Raw genomic sequence first — 18,448 nt, forward strand, 5'->3', positions numbered from 1 at the left:
CAGATGTTACAACCTTAAATCACAATCTCCTTCCATCCTGATTTGTGTTCCTGGGTCCTATCTAATGTTATTCTATGTTCATAATAAAAGTTATTGGTTTGCATCACTATTGTTCTCTTTGCCTATTCCCACCTTATATCTTGGGTACTGCAATAATACAGCAAGGGTTAACTAAGAAAACAGAGCATGTTCTTGTTTATTTGCCATAGCAGCATATTCACTTCCTTGACTTGTCAGTTTTTAGAACAAAATAATTGATATTGCTATGACTGGGGGGAGGATCTATCTACATGGATTGCTGCCACAGGAAAAAAACAGGAAAATCAAACAATTGTAAGCATGAATACATTTACTATTGCTGAAAGGAACATTAGAAACCACTAGATGGTGCCAAAGAGCTAAGCAAAGCCATGCCTTACACCAAGCATGTCAAACTCAAAGGTCAATACCGGCCAAATAAACAAGGTTTACGTTTACGTAGTCTGCAAAAAAAAAAAAAAAAAAAAAATTCAGTTTTTATAGAAACTTAGGTTTATTTAGAAAAGTACAGTATAAAAAAAAAGTTGACTAAATGACACTAGACGTCCTCGTACAGCTTCAAAGTAAACAAAAGAGCGAATTTATTTTAAGGAGACCTGCATTTGCATATAATCCATGTTTCAGTCCAACTACCTTGAAATATTAAGAAAAGTTTGGTAATGGGACTGAAATTGTGAATGTATGCTGGCCTATGCAGCCAATCAGCATCTCCATTGGGAGTTTTTAGCACCTCCATGCAGACCTAATCTAATACACTGCCCCCTCCCCCCATTCTAATAAACTGCCCCCCAGAAACTCCTCTGGCACAGCGAGCAGAAGGGAAGGGGGAATGGCTGGCCTGCGGGAGTACGCGATCAGCCTTGGGAGGGAAGGCAAGGATCAGACAGGCTATATCTTTCCTGTCTTGCAGCTGGTTGCAGCCACAACACAAAGTGGCTGCAGGGCAGGTGGGTCGCAAATATATTCATTGGTATGCTTGCCTTACACTATAGCTACAGGTTTAAATAAGTGTCAATCAGGCCCAGACTGGCCATCGGGCATACCGGGCAAATGCCGGTTGGGCCGCGATGGCCATGGGCCAAGGATCTCCCCTGTCGGCTTATGCAGAGCCAGCGCTAACCAAGCGCCGGCCCTGCTGTGTGTCTTCGTGGGCAGGTGTGGAGATCAAAGATCCGGCTGGAGAGGGAGGCAGGAGAGGCTGGAGAGGGAGGCAGGAGAGGCTGGAGAGGGAGGCAGGAGAGGACTGCGCTAGCCAGCAGCTCCACCCAAGGCCGGATTAACATAGGGGCTGATGGAGCTGCAGCTTCAGGCCCATGGAATAGGCCCATTTAAAAAAAATATATATTTTTTTTCACACACTACTCTTAGGTCTGCATTTTACCAGCACAGACAGTATTTGAGGCTGCCTGGCCGTGCCAGTATTGCAGTAATACCGGCAATACAAATGCAGATATTTTTCTCAGTATAAAAGGAGATTACTCTGCAATACCAGCACCAGCCAGTAGGGGTCACTGTGTGTGAAGAGAGGCAGGGATAGGAAGTTACAGCTTATACCTCCCTGCCTCTCTCTATCTGCGGGGGAGCAGCTACACAGCACATAGGTAATATGCCAAAAAACAGGATACTTGCAAATAATAAAGAATGTCTAATTTCCAGGTAGGGTTGTAACAAAGGCAGGCTGGTTACAGAGGCAGGCTGGTTTAAAGTATAGGTAAGGATGGAGCAGATTATTGTTAGGAGCAGGTTTGAAGGTAAATCTGGAGCCAGGAACTGAAGTCTCTTTTGTATTTCTTCCTTTGTTAACGGCTCTCGTTTCCTGCTTTTCCTGGATGGTAAAATAGTCTCAGTCTTTTTCTCAGGTGATATGCAGGTAAGAAAGAAACAGTTTTGCATAATTCCAAGAGACTTTCAGCAATGATTGTTAGAATGTTGGTTAACCCTGTAGTCTCCGGTTTAAGGCCTTTACATTGTTCTTATTGAAATACTTCATATCCTGGCTCCTGTGAACCTGCTTCAGACTTACATTCAAACCTGCTCCTAACAATAACCTGCTCCACCCTTACCTATACTTCAAACCAGCCTGCCTCTGTAACCAGCCTTCAACTGTTACCAGCCTGCCTTTGATACCTGGAAATTACAGACATTCATTATTATTTGCAAGTAACCTGTTCTATGGCAAGTATCCTGTTTGGTGGCATATTGCCTAAAGTCTGTTTTCATTCAAGTTTCATAATATGTCTAAAAACTCTAATAAAGTACCTTACCTAAAGTAACCCTGGCATAAGTCTCCTATCTGACCTGCACAAGATCATGACAATATCTCCCAGTGTCTGTGCCCCCATGGCTCCCAGTGTCCCCATATCTGTATCCACAAGTGTCCCCAAGTGTCTCAGTGCCCCCATGTCTCCCAGTGTCCCCAAGTGTCTAATTGTTCCTGGGTCTCTCAGTGTCCCTATGTCTCACTGTGACACAGGACACACTGAGACATGGGGACAATGGGAGAAATGGGGACACTGAGACACTGGGAGACTAGGGGACTGGGCGACATGGGGACATTGACACTGTGATACATAGGGACACTAATGCCAGGCTGGCCTTCCAATTCTTTGGACAGACATGCCCCCATTGCTTCACTGGACACTGCTGTTAGGTGGTACGGATTCACTTGAAAGATGAAAGCATATTAGAAAGAAATTAGCATAGAGTATGTGTTTTCTTAAAACTGCATCCTTTGAGTTTCCCTCCAATACCATCTCCATCAGATACATGACACTTGAGAGGTATGACTGTTTTAATGTTTTTGGTCGATAAGATTCTGTTAGGCCCCATCATAATTTTCAGCACCAGGCCCACTGGGCTCTTAAGCTGGCCCTGGCTCCACCGGGTTCTTCTCGCGAGGTCGGAGCGTTGCCACGGTTACCCCAGCAACGCTCAGATCTCGCGAGAGTGAACTCTAGCCCTGCAGGCTAGAGTTCACTCTCACCACTAAGGGATGGCAGCACACACCCCCCACCCCCCTCCCAGGCTAAAGGTAAGAAGGGAGGGGCAACTTTTTTTATATATATAAAAAACACATATTTAAATAAACATATTCACTCACACTAACAGCACCCTCAGACACACACAGCCCACTCACACTAACAGCACCCTCACACACAGCATACGCACACTAACAGCACCCTCAGACACACACAGCACCCTCAGACACACACAGCACAGCATCAGAAAAAAGTCAGTAGGTATACAGAAGGCCCTGTCTATGACATCACTTCCTCTTTCTTTGTAGCGAAAAACAACAGTTAATAAACACATGTAACATAACCATAAACATAAGTTCAATAAAACAGTATTCCAATTCCCGATAGATCTTTTGTGTAGAAACACAGGAAGCAAAGATTTCTCTTGAGTGTAAGCCAATCACACTGAAAGAAAAAGAAAAAAGTGAAAGGTATCTGGAATGGCAAGTTGCCCGCATATAATGAAAATTATAAGCATGAAACAACACATTATGCATGATATGAAATAGAAAATTGATTCAATTAGTCCTACAACTATGGCAATGAAATATACAATAATTTGCTCAGATATAGTCCTCAGAAAAAACTTAATTAACACCATCATAGTCTAAAAGAACCTACAATATGGGAGGGCCAAGTAGGGTGGGAAATATTCGCCTCCTGTCATTACTAAAATTAAGATTATTGGTATACTAAAGCTAACATAATATTCAATTTTACCACATGACAGGAGGCTTCATATTTGCATTTTTAACGATGAGGATTAACCAAAGTGAAAGAAGCATGAGATGTCTGACGAAAGTAAAACGTCCTGAACGTACTCTCGCGTGTCCAATCCGCACAACGCATAATATCATCAAGAAAGGCTCCTGCCGATAAAGCTTGTGAGGCGGCCGCACCTCTGACCGAGTGGGCCCTAAAGCAAAATTCAACGCCGGCTAGGGATAGTAGCCAGCGGACCGTTCTGACCAGTGTCGTCGTGGACACTGGTCCATGAGGTATTACGTATGAAATCAGGAGCTGACCTACCAAGGTAGTTCAGAGGGGGGCTGAGATTTCGGTATATCTCATTAATGTCCTGACCACACATAATCTGGGGTCTGTTATAAAATATGGATAGAAAACCAAAAAGTAGTCTGACTTAGTACGACGCGATATGGAGAAGGTAACACCTTCTGGAGTGAGGGAGATACCATCCATGTTGAACGCCCTAACGTCTGCCACCCGCCTGAACGAGACGAGACATAATAAGATGGTAAGTTTGGCTGAAAGCTGTTTCAGCGAGAGGTACGGGTTATCCGTCCAGTCCCTAAGGAAACTCAGCACCACATCCACATGCCATAGGTGTGAATATTTCGGTGCTGGAGGTCTCGACAATTTCACACCTCGTAGTAGCCGACAAACCAGTGGATCTTGACCCACCGGAATGCCTTGTACTGGGACGTTTGCCCCAGATATGGCTGATCTAACCACATTGAGGGATCGGTATGATCGACCCAACGAAAACAGATGTGACAGGTAGTTGAGGATCAATGGGATAGGGGCAGTAAAGGGATCGAAATCTCAACTACTCCAGGCGGACCATGCGGAGATATAGCACTTCCTGGTGCCAGGAGCCCATGAATCCCATAGGAGGTCTCTAGCCTGTTGTGATAGACCATGAACTGACCGGGATCCCCTGAAATCATTCAGGCCACTAGGTCTAGCTTCAGCTCTAGGACGAGGGTGTGAGGTTCCCCTCATGGCCCCATCAGAAGTAGAGGGAAGGTTGGTAGTAGAAGTGGAGTCTCGTGGGACATCTCCAGGAGGTCTGTGAACCACGCTTGACTCTGCCAGAGTGGGGTTATGAGAAGGAGTGATACCCTGTGAGTGCGCGTGTACCGCAGCACCCTGGATATCATGGAGAACGGTGGGAACGCATATGCCCCGTGGCTCGACCACGTTTGTAGGAACACATCCACCGCTTCGCAGCTTGGATCCGGGAGCCAGCTGTAGTATCTTGGAAGTTGGTGGTTGGTCCTGAAGGCGAACAGGTCTAGCAGTAGTGGATCCACTGTTTTAATTCCTGAAATATTGAGGTGTTGAGTTGCCAATCGCTGTTGTCTTGCCAGTGGCGTGAGAACCAATCCGCCGTCAGGTTGGAGATTCCCGGTAGGTATTCCGCCCGTAGCTTGATGTTCCGAGATAGGCAAAATTTGTAAATGTCTTCGTGGCCTCTGTGGGGCCCGGGATCTGGCCTCGCCCAGGAGGTTGATGTATTGTACCGCTGAGATATTGTCTATGCGGAGTAGGATGCAGCAGTTCGACATGTCTTTGGCTAGGCTGTGGATGGCGAAGGATCCTGCGTTCAATTCTAGACGATTGATGTGTAGATCGGTCTCCCCGCCATGCCAAGGACCCCCTGTGGAGGCCCCAGAGGCTGGCGTCCGACTCCACGATGATATCCGGGGAAGAGCCAAAGATCGCTTTGCCATTCCAAGCTTGTATGTGAAGTAGCCACCTTTGGAGTTCCGTCCTTACGTCTGTTGAAAGTGGAATCCAGGGGTCGTACGAGTGACCGGTGCATAGGTATCTCGCCTTTAGTTGCTGCATGGCCCTGTAGTGTAGTGCACCTGGAAATATCGCTTGTATGGAGGAGAGGAGTCCCACAATCCGAGCAAGCATTCTGAGAGGCATCGTATCCATAATTAGGGCACGTATGATTTCTTTCCACATAGAAGCTCGAAACCGAGGAACTGAACCAACTGGGAGGAAGAGAGAGACGATTATCGTCTGTTCACTATGAAACCCAAAGATTCCAGAAAGTGAACGACAAATTTCGTCTGCAATCGTAGCCTGGAAGCGGATTCGCAAAAAATCAGCAAGTCGTCCACGTATACGAAACATTGCATGCCTATAGTCCAGATGTGAGCCATCACTGGCTTCAGCAGCTTCGCAAAGCACCATGGAGCCGAACTGAGGCCAAATGGCAGAAATGTAAACTGGCATGTTTGTCCTCTCCACCGGAATCGGAGGAAACGCCAGCAGTCTATGGCAACGGATTCTGACAGGTATGTGTCCTTGAGGTCCAGACGTGTAAACCAGTCGTTCTCGAGAAAGGGGGGTCTTGTAGAAGGTGAATTCCTTCCATCTTGAAGTGTCTGTATACCATGTAGGAGTTCAGTTAACGTAGGTTGATGACCGGTCTGTAATCTCCTGTCTTCTTCTTGACCAGGAAGATATTGCTGAGGAAGCCTTCCCCTCTGGGAGCATATTGCACTGCGCCCTTCTTGAAGAGGGTGCGGATTTCTTCATCTACGAGGTGGTTCTGTTCTGCCGACATGTGTATTGGAGGTGGAGGGTTGACCTGAATGGGTTGTGAGTAAAACTCTATGACGTAGCCTTGTACTGTCTGAAGAATCCAGGCGTCTTTGGTAATCATGTCCCAATTCTGCAAAAAAAAAGAGACAGGCTGCCAGCTATAAAGTTGGAGACAGGTAGGTAGGTGGACTCACCATTAGAGAAGCGAGTGCGTCCCCGTCCTCTGAAGCCTCTGGCTCTATCTGCACCTCTGTAGGGGGCGGTCCTCTGTGCAGTAGATGGGAAGAAGTGCGATGACTGTGGGTATGATCTGGAACCTGTCACCCAGAAGCGACTGGTGGCTCGGCTCCGCTGCCGACCAGCCCTCCCCAAAAACCCTCTTCCAGTAGGGGCGCGTGAATAAGTTCACAATTGGGTGCCATACTCCTGGTACAACTGGGGATCGCCTAGGTTAAATGGCCTGAATTGCCTGTATTTTAAATTGTCTGAGTGTATGAATTGTGCCAAGTATAGAGGGATCGCCTCTATCAGTTTAACCCCTTAACGCCGTTACGGCGTTCTATGCCGTCGCGGCTTTAAAGGGCTTTAAAGCCGTTGCGGCGGCATAGAACGCCGTAACGGCTTGCAGCCCCAGGAGCAGAGGTGTACTCACCTCCGCCGCGATCCTCTTCTGGGGGGCTGTCTGAGAGCCCAGGCAGCCCCCCTCCGGCAAATGAGGCCCCCGGGGGCCATGTGATCGCTCTCAAAGAGCGATCACATGGCCCCCTATAGCTGGCTATGGATCTGCCAGCAGGGGGACTGTCTAAAATATTAGACAGTCCCCCTGCTGGTAGGTAGTGTAAAAAAAAAATATTAAAATGTTCTAAAATAAATTAAATGCCTTTTTATATATATATAATATGTATATATATTATATATATATATATAATATATATACATATTATATATATGTAACGTCATACGTAATGTATTTTAATATTAATATAAGTATATATATTAATATTAAAATACACTTAGAATGACGTTACATATATATAATATGTATATATATTATATATATAATAGATCTACATATATATATTATATATATATACGCATAATTACAATAATAAATAAATAAAATAATTAAATAAATAAATAAAATATTGAAACAAAATATAAAATAAATTATATATTCATATGTAATTTCATTCTAACTGTATTTTGTTATTAATATATATATATTGGAAACAGAATACACTTAGAATGACATTCTATATATATCTATCTATATATAAAATACAAATAACCGCAAATATATATATAGAGATAAATACATATAATTACATAAAAGATTACATTAGTATACACGTAGAATTTATATACCTATAAATGCATATATATTAAAATTATACGTGTATATTTAAGTAATTTTTTAACATAATTATGTCATTTGATTAATTAAAATTTGATTGACATGCCTGACAACACAGGGAGAAAGTGCAGAGAATTTAATTCGCAAGCACTATATTAGACCCTATAACTCTCCAAGACACCATAAAACCTGTACATAGGGGGTACTGTTTTACTCGGGAGACTTCGCTGAACTCAAATATTAGTGTTTAAAACTGGTAAATTGTATTACAAGGATGATATTTTAAGTAAAAGTGACGTTTTTTGCATTTTTTTTACAAACAAACAGCACTTTTATGGACTATATTATTGTTGTAATATGTTTTACTGTTTTAAAACACTAATATTTGTGTTTAGTGAAATCTCCCGAGAATAACAGTACCCCCCATGTACAGGTTTTATGGTGTTTTGGAAAGTTAGAGAGTCACATATAAGGCTTGCATTTCATTTTTTTGACATTGAAATTTGCCAGATTAGTTATGTTGCCTTTGAGACCGTATGGTAGCCCAGGAATAAGAATTACCCCCATGATGGCATACCATTTGCAAAAGTAGACAACCCAAGGTATTGCAAATGGGGTATGTCCAGTCATTTTTAGTAGCCACTTAGTCACAAACACTGGCCAAATATTAGTTTTTTGCTTTTTTCACACAAAAACAAATATGAACGCTAACTTTGGCCAGTGTTTGTGACTAAGTGGCTACTAAAAAAAACTAAACATACCCCACGTTCAATACCTTGGGTTGTCTACTTTTTCAAATGGTATGCCATTATGGGGGTAATTCTCATTCCTGGGCTACCACACCGTCTCAAAGGTAACATTACTAATCTGGCAAATTTCAATTTGAAAATGGAACGTTCTATATTTGACCCTGTAACTTTCCAAAACACCATAAAACCTGTTAATGGGGGGTACTGTTGTACTCGTGAGACATCGCTGATTACAAATATGTGCATTTTGTTGCAGTAAAACCTAACAGTATTATGACATTTACAGCTAAAATGTGAGGCGGAACTACAAATTTAAAAAAAAAAATTAAATTTCTCACAGTTTTTTTTAATTTTATTCATAATAAATTGTTTTATATACAAATATTTTATATGAAATGAAAGCCCTGTTTCTCCTGAACAAAATGATATATAATAAGTGTGGGTGTATTTAATATGAAAGAGGGGAACTACGGGTGAACAGACATATAGCGCAAATTCCAGTTTTTGTTTACGTTTTGTTTTGATCAGAACGTGTACTATTGACTCCGTCCTGAAGGGATTAAACTGGCTACTGAGAGCCGTGGTGCAGGCGTGACTGTCTGGTAGTGGTGTTAGTCTGGTCAGTTGGGTTCACCACAGTTGTACGCCAGAGCTGTATGCACGGGTTTAACCATCAGAGGTATTCTAGAAGCGTGTGGGGGCTTGTCCCCTTAAGTTCTGCATCCGCAGGACCCTCGTGCATTTGGCTGAGGTTCACCACAGGTGGTGTGCCATGGTAACCCAGAGGACACCCACGTTATAATTATTGGCACATTACAGGCATTGCATGCATATCTGGGGGGTCACCCCAGGTGGTGTGCCATGAAAAAAAAACCAGAGGACACCCACGTTTAAAATGTACACTAGGTACAATAAATAGATATGTATCCCTGTGAAGGGTACTCTGTAATACAGTCAGTTTCCGTAATGATTCTGCTTGCAAACCATATCCAGCAAGTGGAGAGGTATTGTAGTACTGTATTGTAAAACTGACAGGCAGTGTTTAATCATCCAGCATATATGTATGGGAGAATCTTAGTTTATCTGAGCTGTGTACAGTGAAGCAAAATCCTTATAAAATACATTGCTAAAGGTGCAGATCGGTTGATTGCCGACCTGTAAAAGTAGAGGGGAAGAAATGGCCGCTGTGCATCTCGCAATGCCCGCGAGATCCAAGATGGCCGCCGTTCAAGTGCAAATATCAGCAAAGCTTTCGCTAGTCGCGGGCCCGCTGAAATACGCAGAGAAGCGTCCCAGCCTCCCTCCAACCCGTCCCCATACAGTCAGTGATATGCAGTAACCGATCCTAAAAAGGTGAGGGAAAAAAAACACCAGGCAGTGTAAAATAAGGAGACAATGGAAATAAATAAATAACCCTAAAATATTACTAACACTATATATTACTAAATTATAGGAAAGCCAGGAGGTATAGAGCAAATAGAGAATAGGAAAAAATTATTACAAACAATCTTTTAAATGATAAGTAATCAGGAGAGACAAAATACTCTGACTTGTGTCAGGCTGGAGCAGCAAAGAAAGAGGAAGTGATGTCATAGACAGGGCCTTTTGTATACCTACTAATTTTTTTCTGATTGGTCGTTCTGTTTCTGTGCTGCTGGAGATTTTCAGTAAAGAGAGTTATGCAAATATGAAACCTCCTGTCATGTGGTAAAATTAGTAAGAGATCCTCTATTAACATATATAAATAATTGATAATACAATATAAAATAAGGATTGCCTTGGAAGCAATAAAGTTTTGTCTTTTTAAATATTTATTATATAAAAATATGAATATAGACATACAAAATCCATTACAATAATTTGTAGCAGAGTTTATAAAAATTAACTAAATGCTTGCAAATATCAATAATAGATTAACATACCCTCCTGAACATGTCATCATGTCAGCCTCTCTGTCATTTTTAGATGGAGCAGCGTCTGTCTCCAAATCTCTCTTCTCTCTGTGTCTTAACATTTAAAAGTACACCTATTTATACCTTAGGTGTCTTCATTTTACGGTTATTGTAGTTCATGTATGAAAAAGTAAAACTTATTTTGTTTTTGTTCATTCTAGGGACCTCTCTTAACTTGGCAAAAATACAAGGCCATAAAAACGTAAGGGTGCACACGTCATGGGAAGTTCCCTGACTTAAGACAAGATGGCATCTTAAAGTCTGAACATCTTTATCTACTTAGGGTTAGCACAGTATATTATGCACTGAAAGAGTCATAGCATAGCCTTGAAGCTTGCTTATGCATTTTTGTTATTGTATTTTGTCTGGGAATGGAGTAAACATATTATGCACTGCAGGTAAGTAAGAGGTTATTGCTTAACCCCATAAGGACCAAACTTCTGGAATAAAAGGGAATCATGACATGTCACACGTCATGTGTCCTTAAGGGGTAAATAAATATGTATGAAAAACAACATGTTCCATTTCTAACACCTTGTCAGTTTGCAATATCTCTTAAAGACAAAGAACACAGTTTGAGAAATACAATATTTGCATATGCCCATAACAGCACACTCTCACACATATACAGCACACACACACACACACACACACACACACACACACATATATATATATATATATATATATATATATATATATATATATTTATTAACCCTCAGTGAGTTAACAAACAAAGACAATTAGAAACAAAGAATGTGACGGCAGATAAGAACACCCTCACACACACACACACATACACAGCACCCGTCTTACACACACCCAGCACACTGCACCCCTCAAACATACAATACATCCAAACATATAAAATATACACTCTGAATCCTCTACACACACACACACACACACAAACACACACACAATCTCCTACACAATCTGAATAAAAACAGAATATAGTGCTCTATGTCCGTAAGTAAAGGGAGCAAATTGCTCATATCCTAAGGGCTGTAGGACAGGAAAAAGTCTTTTTCCTGTCCTACAGCCCTTAGGATATGAGCAATTTGCTCCCTTTACTTACGGACATAGAGCACTATATTCTGTTTTTATTCCCCTCCCTATATACTGAGAATATCTGATTGTCACATACTACAAGAATACTCCAACAACAGGGAAAGACGCTCCCAAAGACGCACAAGGGCCATCAACATATCCACAGACGGGGATCATACTGTCCAGGCGCATAAATCTGGAGCTGATCATAAGCTCCAGAAAATTGTCTTAAAGAAGATTGCAGAGACTCCGTCAAGTCCTCAAAGATTGCTATACGCCTATACTGCGCTTCCTTTCTGTGAGTGCAATTTTACTAGCGCATTATATGGTGTTAAAACCAACTACACTATGTTCTTTTATGTTTATTTGTAGATTGTATTTTTTGGATACAGGTAAGTCACTGAAGGGGGTTTTAACCCCTTCAGCAACTTGGGATGGGGGGTGAAAGGGAGAGGGGACCTGCACCTGCAGTGCCAGGAAAACGGTTTGTTTTCCTGGCACTAGATAGTCCCTTTAAACATTTTGCATGTGTGTGTGTAAGTGTATGTGTGTCTGTATGTATGTGTCTTTATATGTGTGTGTGTATTTGTGTATGTGTGTCTGTATGTATGTATGTTTCTCTGTATGTGTGTGTGTGCGCATGTGTGTCTGCATGTATTTGTGTGTATGTGTCTCTGTGTGTGTATGTCTGTGTGTCTACTTGTGCGTCTGCATGTGTATCTGTTTGTCTGCACGAATGTGCGGGGAGGGGGGTAAATGTATGGTGGGAGGGGAGAAGTAGGCAGTGGAGTACATACCGGGGTCGCAGGGGTCGCGACTGCGACCGGGCCCGGCCCACCGGTATGTACCCACTATGGCCAGCCTCTTCTCCTGGGGGGCCCAGGGACTTGTCACCTCAGGCAGGCTGGCTGGCTCGCGAAGGAGCACTGTCCCGTGTGCTCCCTCTTCAGCTCCCTCGCACACCGCACTGATACCGGAGCCGGAAGATGCCGGGTGACACCACTGGATCCCAGGGAATCCCCTCAGCACTCCCAAAGGTAGGGAGGCTGGGGGGATTAATTTTTTTTTAAAAACGTGTGTGTGTGTGTGTGTGTTAGAGTGTGTGTGTGTGTGTGTTACTGTGTGTCAGTGAGTCTGCTAGATGTCTGTTAGTGAGTGTGTGTTTTGTGAGTGTGTATGTGTCGGTCTGTCAGTGAGTGTGTATGTATGTCTGTCACTGAGTGTGCCAGTAAATGTGTGTGTCTGTTAGCTAATGTGTATGCGTCTGTTCGTGAGAGTGTGTGTGTATGTATTCAGCACTTACCTTTCTCCACCTCCGGACTCCCTTGGCGCTAGGGATCTCTCCGCCTCTCAGCTCCGAATGCGCATGCGCGGCAAGAGCCGTGCGTGCATTCAAAACGCCCATAGGAAAGCATTACTCAATGCTTTCCTATGGACGTTCAGCGTCTTCTCACTGTGATTTTCACAGTGAGAATCGCGGAAGCTCCTCTAGCGGCTGTCAATGAGACAGCCACTAGAGGCTGGATTAACTAAAACTAAAGGGACCTGGCACCCAGACCACTTCATTGAGCTGATGTGGTCTGGGTGTCTGTAGTGGTCCTTTAAGTGTATGTGTATCTGCATGCACTGGCGTACATACCGTGGTCGCAGGGGTCGCAGCCCTGCGACCCCTGCGACCATGTGCCCGCCGCCATGAGTTGTGGCCCCGGCCTGCGCAGAGTAAGCGCGGGGGCGGGGGCCCACGGATCAGTTTTCGCACTGGGGCCCCATGCGCTGTGTATACGCCACTGAGTAGACGGGTAGTTTGGGGGGGGGGGTAGACCCATGGGGGCCCCAGGGTAATTTTCGCACCGGGGCCCCATGGTTTGTAGTTACGCCTCTGTACACAAGGAAGCATCCTATGCATTCGGTAGCATTGTTTTTCTCTTGCATTGTACAAAGGACACAGTGATTGTGAATGTATTGCTGTAAACTACAGTGCATGGCAAATTTGTACTCTCTGTACCATAGTCATTGTTTGCTGTATGATTATTTATTGTCTTATTCAATGTAAACTTTTGATTACACTTAATAAAAAATATACACTGAAAAATGTAAAACGAAGTCCAAGGTTGGAAGGTTTAGGCATGATGCAGGTTAGGACTACAGAGGTCAAAATCAGGGTTCAAGAAGTTGTTGAAGATTAGAGAGAAGTTAAAATTTGGATTAGGTCAAAAAGTCTTTTTAGAGTAAGGGAGGTTTTGGGTTAGATAGAAGTTAAGATTAGGGTTAGAGTCAAAGAGTGTACAGGTGATTCTCGAAAAATCGTGCAAAAGTTAATTTATTTCAGTAATGCTACGTAAAAGGGGAAACTAATATATGAGATAGACGCATTACATGCAAAGCAAGATAGTTCAAGCTGTGATTTGTCATAAGTGCGATGATTATGGCTTACAGCTCATGAAAACCCCAAATCCACAATCTCAGTAAATTAGAATATTACATGCAATCAATAAAACAAGGAGTGTACATAGAACAATATGGAAACTATTAGCCTGTGGCACTGCGGAGGTGTTATGGAAGACCAGGATGCTTCAATAGCGGCCTTCAGCTCGTCTGCATTGTTCGGTCTCATGTCTCATCTTTCTCTTGGCAATGGCCCATAGATTCTCTATGGGGTTCAGGTCAGGCCAATCAAGCACAGTAAACCCATGGTCATTGAACCAGGCTTTTGTGCTTTTGGCAGTGTGGGCAGGTGCCAAGTCCTGCTGGAAAAAGAAGTCAGCATCCCCATAAAGCTTGTCTGCGGAAGGAAGCATGAAGTGCTCCAAAATCTCCTGGTAGACGACTGCGTTGACCCTGGACTTAATGAAGCACAGCAGACCAACACCAGCAGATGACATGGCTCCCCAAATCAACACAGACTGTGGAAACTTCACACTGGACTTCAAGCATCTTGCAGTGTGTGCCTCTCCATTCTTCCTCCAGACTGGGTCCTTGGTTTCCAAATGAGATGCAAAAGTTGCTCTCATCAGAAAAGAGGACCACTGAGCAACAGACCAGGTCTGTTTTTCTCTAACCCACGTAAAACGCTTCTGACGTTGTTTGTTGTTCAGGAGCGGCTTGACAAGAGGAATACGACATCTGAAGCCCATGTCCAGGATCCGTCTGTGTGTGGTGGCTCTTGATGCACTGACTCCAGCCTCAGTCGACTCCTTGTGAAAGTCCCACACTTTTGAATGGCCTTTTCCTGACAATCCTTTCCAGGCTGCGGTCATCCCTGCTGCTTGTGCACCTTTTTCTTCCACACTTTTCCCATTCACATAACTTTCTATTATTGTGCTTTGATACAGCACTTTGGGAACATCCAACTTCCTTCGCAATTACCTTTTGAGGCTTTCCCTCCTTATGGAGGGTGTCAAGGATGGTTTTCTGCACAACTGTCAGGTCAGCAGTCTTCCCCATGATTGTGATTCCTACTGACTGAGAGACCATTTAAAGGCTCAGAAACCATTTGCAGGTGTTATGGCTTACTTAGCTGATTAGAGTGGGACACTGTGAGCCTAGAATATTGCACCTTTTCCCAATATTCTAATTTACTGAGATTGTGGATTTGGGGTTTTCATGAGCTGTAAGCCATAATCATCGCACTTATGACAAATCATGGCTTGAACTATCTTGCTTTGCATATAATGTGTCTATCTCATGTATTAGTTTCCCCTTTTACGTTGCATTACTGAAATAAATTAACTTTTGCACGATATTCTAATTTTTCGAGTATCACCAGTATGCAGGGCCGGACTGGGAAAAAAATTCGGCCCGGGTATTTTTTTATTACAGTGGCCCACTAAGAAGAGGGCAGGGCAGAGAGGGTGTGTTTTGTCATCATTATTGACAAACACGCCCCCTCTCAAACTGAAGAGTATACTGGTGCCCCTAAGGGAACCAGTGGGTGTGTGTAGGGAACACAACAGGGGGTAACCCTCACAAATGTGTGATAAACTATAGAGCGAATGATCCCTGGAGGGAAAGAACAACTGCCAGGGGTCACAGAAAAGATCCCTATGGGATCTGTGTTATAATTTACAATTCTGTAGTGTGATTAAAAATTTACTTTTATTAGAATTCCGATCCTAAAAACTTATAGGGAGACAATAATGTGTCATCGATTTTGTGTGATAGAAACAATTACATCTAGCAATTGTTAGTAGATGAACTAAAGCTACAAATGGATAGGTGCCTAAGTCAAACGCTGTGGGCATTTAGACTGTGAAAAAATAATAATAGGGGCTAACCTATCCAAATCAACCGTGGCTTCTTCTAGGGAAACCTGGGTAAACAATTGCTCATTCACTGACAGCATTTATATTAAAGGGAATGCTCAAAATCTGTGCAATAGGAAAGGGCTATTGAATATGTACAATATATACAGCAAAAGTGGGCTCAGAGGTAGCTATGATAACCTGATCTGGGAACCATAAAAAGTGTACACTGTAGTCCAATTGTGGATATAATTGTGGATTGTGTGTGAGAGTGCTGTGTGTGATGGGTGCGAGAGTGCTGTGTGTGTGATGTGTGTGAGGGTGCTGTGTGCGATGTGTGTGAGAGTGCTGTGTGTGTGAGTGCTGTGTGTGATGTGTGTGAGAGTGCTGTGTGTGAGGGTGCTGTGTGTGAGGGTGCTGTGTGTGATGTGTGTGAGAGTGCTGTGTGTGATGGGTGTGAGAGTGCTGGGTGTGATGGGTGTGAGGGTGCTGTGGATGAATGTTTGTGTGTTGGGGGGGTATAAATAAACAAATAAAAAAAACTAAGCAGGCATTAAATCCCCCCCCTCACTTCTTACCTTAAACCTGGAAGGGGGGGTAAGAATATCTAACCATAGAACATCTCTAAGAAGAGCACTATGCCCTCCATCCCTGGTGGTCCAGTGGTGAGTGAACTCTAGCCTGCAGGCTAGAGTTCACTCTCGCGAGATCCGGTCGTTGCCATGGCAACGTTCCGGATCTCGCGAGTGGAACCCGGCGGAGCTGCAAGATAGAGCTCCGCCGGGTCCCCTCCCTCCCTCCCCAGCCACATATCTCTTCAAGTGGGCCGGTAAGGGAGATCTTTGATCTCCCCACCAGCCCTCCATGGAATACAGCGGGGCCGGCGCTCGCATAGTGCCGGCCCTGCATAGACTGGCAGGGGAGATCCTGGGACCTTCCCCTGCCGGCCTCGGCCTATGGCCATCGCCGCCCACCGGGCATTTGCCCGGTGTGCCCGATGGCCAGTCCGGGACTGCCTGTATGGTTAGAGACAATTTAAGGTTAGGGTAAAAGTTTATATGAGGGTTATAGATGGATTAGTGGTTATATAGCCTCCCCAAATTGTTTAAGGTTATCCGTTAACACTACGCAAATAATTACTTACCTTATTGACACTCATTCATTCAATTGTCACCATATCTGTCTGACTGCTTTATCGCTTACCTACCACCACCAATCTTACTCTTTTATGAAACTTCTTTATCAATGCTCTATTTTCTGTTCTTTTTTTCCTCTTTTTAACCATTTCTATATTTTCATCTCCCATCCCTGTACACATCATCTCTATTACTACCCCTATGCTAATTTCACACTTTCTTTCAACCCATTGAATTTTCTTGCACATTTGCTTGTTCTCTCACCCTCCTTCCAGTCCACCACCCACTCTGGACACCATTTTGCTTACAGTTGTTAGAGTATGTTTCCCCTAAACCTGGTCTCTACACTTTCCAGTCTACTCATGGTTCCTCTGTAGAAAAGATAACCTGTTACATACACTTACAGCCACAACATTAAAACCACTAACAGGTGAAGTGAATAACATTTATATCATTACACGTCAAGGGGTGGGATATATTAGACAGCAAGGGAACAGCCAGTTCTTGAATTTCATGTATTGGAAGCAGAAAAAATAGGCAAGCGATCTGAGTGACTTTGACAAAGGTCAAATAGTGATGTCTAGACGACTGGGTCAGAGTATCTCCAAAACGGCAAGTCTTATGTGGTGTTCCCAGTATGCAGCTACTACCAACCAAAATTGGTGCAAATAAAGACAACTGGTGAACCGGTGCCACCGCACAGACTAATGAATGGGGCGATGATTAGCCCATATGGTCCAATCAAACAGAAGAGCTACTGTAGCTACAATTGCTGAAAAATGGAATGCTGGACATGAGAGAAAGGTGTCAGAACACACAGTGCATCACAGATTGTTGCATTTGGGGTCATAGTGCCCATGATGTCCCCGGTCCACTGTTGACAGCGCACTCAATGGGGATGTGAGCATTAGAACAGGACCATAGACCAATGTAAGAAGGTTGCCTGGTCTGATGAATCACATTTTCTTTTAGATCAGGTGGATTGCTGAGTGCGTGTGGAAGGCAGGCTGGCAAAGTGTTATGCTATGGGCAATGTTGTGCTGGAAAACCTTTGGTCCTGGCATTAATTTGAATGTAGAGATTGTTGTTGACCACTTACACCATCATGACAATAGAGTCCATGGTGTATACCACGTACAATGTACACCATGATGGTGTAGACCACGTACACCATCATGACAATGGAGTCCATGCATCAATGACATTGTTGCCCCTGTTACTCTATCCCAGGGGTAGGCAACCTTTTAGCAGCACTGTGCCGATATAGGATTGTGATGTCCCGTAGCGTGCCGATCCTATTTTTCTAAATTGAGGTGTGTATGCTGCCGTATTCTGCTTGTGTTATTTTTACTGTAATTGCTTTGTATCGTTGTATTTGTGCGTATATGAGCTATTAATTGTATATGTTCATTAGTAGTTTGTGGTATCGTGTATGATACATATGAATGTGGGCTGTGTATGGGGGCTGCTTGTGGAATTGTGGATGGATATGTCACATTGTGTGTTTGGTAGTGTCTGGGGGCTGTTTGGGGTATTGCATGTGAGAGCCTGCATGTGGGGTTGTGTGCATGTGTGTGGATTGTTTGTGGTGTTGCGTTTGTGGGGATTGT

Source organism: Pelobates fuscus, chromosome 2 (genome assembly GCF_036172605.1).
Source record: "Pelobates fuscus isolate aPelFus1 chromosome 2, aPelFus1.pri, whole genome shotgun sequence".
NCBI lineage: Eukaryota > Metazoa > Chordata > Amphibia > Anura > Pelobatidae > Pelobates > Pelobates fuscus.